Source organism: Tupaia chinensis, unplaced genomic scaffold (genome assembly GCF_000334495.1).
Source record: "Tupaia chinensis unplaced genomic scaffold, TupChi_1.0 Scaffold000028_1, whole genome shotgun sequence".
In the NCBI taxonomy this organism is placed as follows: domain Eukaryota; kingdom Metazoa; phylum Chordata; class Mammalia; order Scandentia; family Tupaiidae; genus Tupaia; species Tupaia belangeri.
Window position 1 is genome coordinate 5791096 of NW_006159458.1, and position 7448 is coordinate 5798543.

Sequence of the window (7448 nt, forward strand, 5' to 3'; positions counted from 1 at the left end):
AGAGAAAGTACTCCCCCGTGGGGAATGGTCGTGCTGCAATCCCTACTCTCAGGATTGGGCACATACACACACGCATCTAGCATGCTTTTCAAAAGTCCCCAGTCCCTGGGCTAAACTGTGCAGTCAGCCATGTGGGACCCAGCAGCCTTAACAATGATGCCACCAATTAGCCCTTCTTGAGTCTTAGTACTCAGGACTGAGGAAAGAACAACCTGAAAGAAACAGGCAGGACAATCCCTGGGACTCACACAGGACTGGGAGTGGTTTGCGTTCCCATTGGCCGGAGTGGAAAACCCTCATAATACACAGGGCATAGGCCAGAGAGCACAGGAGGGGACTGCCTCAGGAGTGGGCTAAAGGCTGCCCTGGCCACGCCTAATGAGGCTCAAAAGCAAGCCTCAAAATGATCACATGGTTTTCAAGTATTCTGTTGCTGGAAAAGTCATGACATATTTTTTTTAAATGCAAAAATGCATCATGACTTTTCTAATACAATAACTTACCTGCAGATCAGAAAAATGTTTCAAGAATGTTTTAAAAATATTAAAATATCCAACACACAGCAAGGTAAAATTCACCATGTGCTATGGTTTACATGTCCCCCACCTAAGCTCATCATGAAATTTTGCCTCCGCTGGGAGCGCTTAATACGGTGGAAATTTAATCTGACTGTGGGATTAAGATATAGATCCTTTAAGGAGTGACTGGGATTAGATAAAGTCATCAGAGCAGGGACCCCAGGATTAAATCATAGTGGCTTTCTAAGCAGAGGGAGCCAGACCAGAGCTGACATATGAACACATGAGGTATGTCCTTCTTGCCATGTGATGTTCTGTGCCACTTTGAGACTCTGAAGAACTCCCACAAGCAAGAAGTCCCTCCCCAAATATCAGCCCTGGATCTGGATCTGGGTCTTCCAGAACCATGAACTAAAAAAAAAAAAAAACTATTCTTTACAAGTTATACCATCTATGGTGCTCAGTTATAGCAACAGAAAACAGACTAAGACATCATATCTGGTATCCAAACCAAAATTATCAACTATGCCGAAAGACAGAAAATGCATCCTAATAATAAGGAAAAAAAAAAACTGAGAGAAACAGTACAGAAATGGCATGGATAATAGACATAAACATTAAAATAATTTAATAAATAGGGACCAGCCGATGGTGTAATGGTTACATCACTGGATCTCCATGTAGTTGACCACGGTTCGAATCCCAGACCTAGTGACTTAAAAACTCATGCCAGGCACATGTTCATACATGCCCACCCAAGAGGAGAATGAAGGAGAAGGGATTGCGGTGTGTCCATCCCTCCACCCCGGGGGGTAGGGGGGGGTGATTTCTCACTTTCTGTTTCTCTCTCTCTGTCTCTCCAGCGAGCGCATGCGCCCTACAACAAAAAATTTCTCTAAAAGTCATAATCATAATTTAATAAATTCCATATGCTCAAGAAGGATTCAGCATTTCAGGTGGACAAAACAGCCTCATCAGTATAGGGACTATTCCAAGGTTAAGTTCCCAGGTGGTAGTCTTATAAAGGCAAGCCTGCTATATTAAATCTTTCCTGCACAGATGAAATTAACAGATTAGATACTGCCAAAGAAAAGATAAATGAATATGAAGATGTAGAAGAAGTTACCAAAAACAAAAGTAAATTAATATAATGATTCCTAAATGTTCTGCCTTGGACAATTTGGAAAATATTGCTATTTTAAATGTGACAGAGAGCAGGGTACTAGTAATTTTTTTTTTAATACAATTATTGGGCTGACTGGGTGGTACAGTAGTAACATGCTGCTCAAAGCTCTCTCTATGTGGAAGATTGTGAGTTTGGTTCCCCAGTCAACCTGTATGCCCCAGGTAGGCACACTCATGATCCTGCCTGTCTGAAAAAACTGGGGTGGGGACAAAGGGAGAGTGGATTATAACCTGAGTCCTTATTTATTTATTTATTTATTTTTTGAGAGGTTGTTCACTATAGGGCGTTGTGCGCTCACCAGACAGAGAGAGTCATAGAGACAGAAAGTGAGAAATCACCCCCCAGGGGGGATGGTCATGCTGCAATCCCTTCTCCTCCATTCTCCTCTTGGAATCTTGGGCATACACTCACCCGCGCCCGGCGTGAGTTCTAAGCCACCAGGTCTGGGACACGAACCACGGTCGACTACGTGGGAGTCCAGCGACATAGCTATTACGCTAACTGCTGGTTCCCTAACCTGAGTCCTTATTGAGGGTGCTTATCTTTCTTTTCTGTTTCTCACTCTCATGAAAGAAAGGCATACACTTTAAATATTTATATTAAATTTACATAGTTTATAAGATGATTAAGCAAGCACTAAGCCAACCTACTATACAGTTTTGATATAGTTACCAAAGACTTGCCAGATCTTTGAATGTTAATTTGAAGTGGGGAGATTAATGTCTCTGTACTGACTGACATGCATGGCATTCCCTTTTGAAAAAACAATGTAATACACTGTAAAGTTATATGTAATCCAATGTAATATAAAGAAGATTATGATGATAATAAAAAAAAAGACACAGTGGCAGATATAAGATAGTAAGGAAGGGAATATTTGCCTTTTACATACAAAGTGCTTTATGCACAATTATCTGATTTAATCTTCACAACAATTTAAGAATTATATTTTTCATTTTACAGATGAGAAAACTAAGGTTAAGAAAGGTCAAGAACTACTACACAAGGACACACAGTTAATTTGATGGAGCCAAAAGTGCAAGCCCTCTTCATCTCCAAAGACTTTGTGTTTTGCATTGTTCACTGCTGTTACATCTGTTGAGGACAGACAGAACCGAACAGACTCATTTTTAAAAACAAATCTGAAAGTAGAGGGTCTAAAATGCACATGGAGTCAGGGCCAGCAGGTGGGTGGTGATTAAGGTGCTGGATTGCCACATGGCCTACCACATCCCTACAGTTAAAAATCATTCCAGGTGTGTGTGCGTGCATGCCCAAAATTCCTAGAGGAGCATGGAGGAGAAGGAATTGCGGGTGGCCATCCTCCCTGGTGGTGATTTCTCACTTTTCCTCTTTCAGGGTAGCTCGCTCTATGACAATAAAGAAACCTAAAAATAGGGAGCAGCACTTAGCGTAATGGCTGTGTCACTGAACTCCCATGTAGTTGACTGTGGTTCGAGTCCCGGACCTGCAGGTGGCTTAAACTCACGGTGGAGGTGCGTGTGTGCCCAGGATCCTGAGAGGAGAGTGGAGGAGAAGGGATTGAGGCGTGGCCATCCCCCCTGGGGGGTGATTTCTTGCTTTCTGTCTCTCTGCCTCTCTCTGTCTTTCTGGCGAGTGCACATGCCCTATAGCAAAAACCTCTCAAAAAAAAAAAAAACACCCTAAAAATAAAAAATACAATGTATATGGCATTATTAACACTTATTGCTATATTAGAACCACTAGATGAGGTTTCTGACAGTCGTTTCTGGCAAGAAGCAGACAAGGGACTCAAGGTAGTGGGCACCTAAGCAAGATCAGGGACAAAATGAAATGGAATGAACTGTTTACAGTTTCACTTAGCCTCAGTTTTGTTTACAGGGATGACCTAAGAGGAGTAGGGAAGAGTAAGCATGACCACTGCTCAAAGATCTTTCTGTTCCTTTGAAGTCTACATTTTCGAAACTGCAAAGGAAAGTAACATGACAGCCCTCCCGCTGCAGATCCCACCGAGAGCAGAGGTGCTTTATTTCAGCTGTGAAGTAAGGCCGCAGCGGTAAAGTGCTCGCTGCAATCCACCCGGATCAGAAGAGCTTTTCTCCACACACGTCGGGTGGTTACCTGTGAGGACTTGGCGGCACGTGCGATCGGCTGAAGGAGAGCGAGGCGATGCAGGTGGGTCTTCAGAGTTGTACATTTTAGCTTTCAGCACGGAAGTTTCTTTTCCCTTAGATTACTATGCACTGCTGCTGCTGTTTAATAGCTTGAAGATGTCTCACAGTACTGAAGAGGAGGGAGACCTTCTGGAATGCCCTCTTCGCACAGTCTTTGGAGAGAGAGATCCCTGTGCCCTTACACCTGTTGCTACCGTATTTACTGATTTTGTTGGCTTCTATTTCACATCCATGAAAATGGACTTTGTCTTCCATGTATTGTAGAAAGCCTCATCCAGAAGACTCTGTGTTTAGAAACTACTGTCTCAGGAAGTACTGCAAAGGATAAAAAAATAATAATGAAAGAAAGGTAAAGAAAGAAAGAAAGATAGAAAACAGAAAACCATAAACATTTGGTTAGTATGCATGTTGTACCAAAAAAAAAAAAATCCCTTTTTTGGAGATCTGTCTTGGAGCCCAGCAGACCCAGAAGTTCTTAAACAACCTAAATATTTTGGAATGTTTGGTGAAATTTACAAAGTTGTCATCAATAATTGCACATCATTACCAGGCTCATAGGATCCCAAACCCAACTGCATGTCATATCTGCCTGAATTGGGGGAGTGAGGTGGATAAATACTGGGAATATGAACAGAGGCTCTTTGAGACTTACATAAATTAAATCCCAATTTTCTTCAGCTGTTTACGGGTTCAGTTGGTAAGAATAAAAACAAAGTGAGGTCACCACAGAGGTATGATACCCCATTGACAAGCCTTCAGATTCCCTCAATATAGGGACTGATGATTCCCAGCAGATACTTAACGGCGATGCTTCTTCACCACCACCTGTTTGATTCAAAATCCAATCTCGCCTTCTCCACCAGCTCGGCCCGTCACAGTGCACGGTCCCCTTGTAAAGGTACAGGAACAGAGTCACAGTCATTATTCTCCATTTCTGCCATTCCAGCCCTGTCCCAAGGGGTTCCCTGGTCCTTTCCCCAGCTTGCCACCGACACCCAGTGGCTGACCTACCGCACCAGAACCACAGAGCCTGTTCACAGCTGAAACGATCCCACCATCGTCCTCTACAGAATGGCAGGCAGCGTTTGGCTTTGTTTCTTCAAAACAATCAGAGGGTGACTTGGGTTTTTGATTCTTTTGATGTCATTCAAATAGCCTTCGCTGACCTGACTGAGAACGAACCGTCTGTCCAAGACCAGCCTTCCTTTTTGCCCACATTCTTCAGAACTCCTTTTCACACACGACAGCTGCAAAGGTCTCGGCTCTGGGTTCCTGCATTCTGCTACACCTACAAATGCCTGCTCTCTCAATAGTACCTTTTCAGTCTTACCACAGAGGTGCCATCGGTCCCAGCAGCACAGAGCAGTATATAATTCATTCAGTGTTCCAGACCGGGAAGCCTGCCCTCCTGGGATGGCCTTTCCATGCAGTAGCATCGTGTCCTTGAACCACACAGCAAACCCCACCTTACACAGTAAGTTCTTGGACGTGAGTCTCCTGCCACAACTCAGGTCTGGGAAGGATCCGAAAGCAGGTAAGTTCAATTAAAGCCTTTGAGAACTCATGAATAACTTATGCTTTCAGGTCGTTGGATGGGTAAAGAGGGAACTATGGAATAACAGGGAGTACTTAGTAGTCTTAGAAATTTTTCATTAAAAAATAGATTTTTATTATAATGTAAAATAATTTTAACTGGATGGATACCTTATAAAATTGAATTTTATAAGGATAGTGAAGTATTATACTTAGTTTTTGTTTGGAAGCATTTGACTTAATAGGGCAGTTATTATGTACCTTTCATATGGTACATAAATGCAAAAGGAAAATGGGCTCTCAAATTATGGTGCCATAAAATCCAACACCATGGTAAAAATTTTTAAAAACTCTGATTTTACATTCTAAAACTAAGATGGTTTTTAAAAATGTTTTCTGAAAGAAATATTCAACTTTGTTTATTTACTTACTTGTTTGTTTTAATTTGACCAGAGAGGAACAGAGTGAGAGAGAGAGAGGAAAAGTGAGAAAGCAAGCTGCCAGGTCCAGGACTTGAACTGTGGTCAACCATGTGGGAGTCCAGCACCCTTAACCACCATGCCCCCTGCTGGCCCTCCCCCCAAAAATGTTTTAAAATAATAACTAATGAAAGCATGAGGGATAAAGTCACTGTCTGCTTTGGCAGTTATTTATTTTGACTGACACACAGTTTCACAGGACTGAAAACTGTCCTGTAGAAGTAGTTCATATTTGAGAACTCTGATTATTGTTTCACACACACACACACATGTCACAAACGAATACCTTCTGTGATAAAGAACCTATTTGAAGAAAACTATGTTCCCTTCTGGTTTATCAGGTTTTTATTTCCGAGGAAAAATATTAGGTATATATAAGGATAACGTAAGTATGATGCCAGAATACTTCTGGTTTTGTACTGCTACCTTCGAAGGCTTTAAGATCCCACATAATATAATAAAGTGTTTTCGATATTTAAAGGAGCCATTCTGGTTAACAGAATGGGTTCATTCTGTTAATTTGGGCTTTAAGATGTTGTAGAAAAGAGTTTGCTCCTTAGAGTGGAATAGTCCCTCACTCTGTTACATAATGCATATCATTTATTTTTACCTGTTGTCGTGGCCTTTAAGCTAAGACAGGGCACAGTGTTATGGTGATAGCTCTACCAGCAAGGTGCCTATACTCTTATTTTTAGCAGAATGGATGAGTGAATTTTCAGAGATTCATTAAAATGTTTTGGCTTTATTTTCCTTGGCACTGACAGCATTTGTGTCCTAGACAAGTAGCTACATTAAGACAGCAGAGCTTGTGGTTGTTGAGTTAGGGAAATTAACGGTCACTACAGTGAAATTAATGAAGAAGCATCTAAGACACTGATCTGCACACCTATGGATCGCACGATACTTGTTAATTTCATAATGGTAGTTATTAGGCAATCCAGAGTGTCATTTCTCAGGCCTCTCTTTCTGTGTGATACTCATTTGTGAAGCTTAGTGTTCAGTTCTTGTATTTTGTTTTTCTTCCATTCAAGGTGGCATATTAAAATGTCATTTTGTTCTGTTTTGCTTTGTTTTTATCATTTATGGATGTGGAATTTTAATTACTAGCAGTGTATTCCATAACTGACTATAACTTAATAAATTATAAGTTCCCCTAAATAGTCTAAATATTAAAAAAAAAATTAAAACAAAAAAAGGAAAACAGAAACTTATACGGGAGTGTTAACCAAAACATCTCAAGTATTCAACTCCAAAGTATTTTGTTAAATATAAACTCCGATCTACCCTCATGTAATTTTACTCCACAAAACTTCAAAATAATTCTTTCAATGTAATTTAGAGAAAATTTATTTTTTCTGAACAATTATAACTGATCTCTACTTTATTATCAAAATATCAGACAAAACTGTATTTTGGGGGGGACCAGCAGCTAGGATAATGGCTATTTCACTGGACTTCCATGTAGTCAATTACGGTTCGAGTCCCGGACCTGGTGGCTTCAACTCATGCCGGCCGCATGTGTGTGCGTGCCCAAAATCCCAAGAGAAGAATGGAGAAGAAGGGATTGCAGTGTGGC

General features: G+C 41.1%; 1 pseudogene; it reads left to right on the forward strand.

Moving 5' to 3' along the window:
* LOC102485799 (CCR4-NOT transcription complex subunit 4-like) overlaps window positions 1-7448 on the forward strand; it is a 66220-nt pseudogene that overhangs the window by 15046 nt on the left and 43726 nt on the right.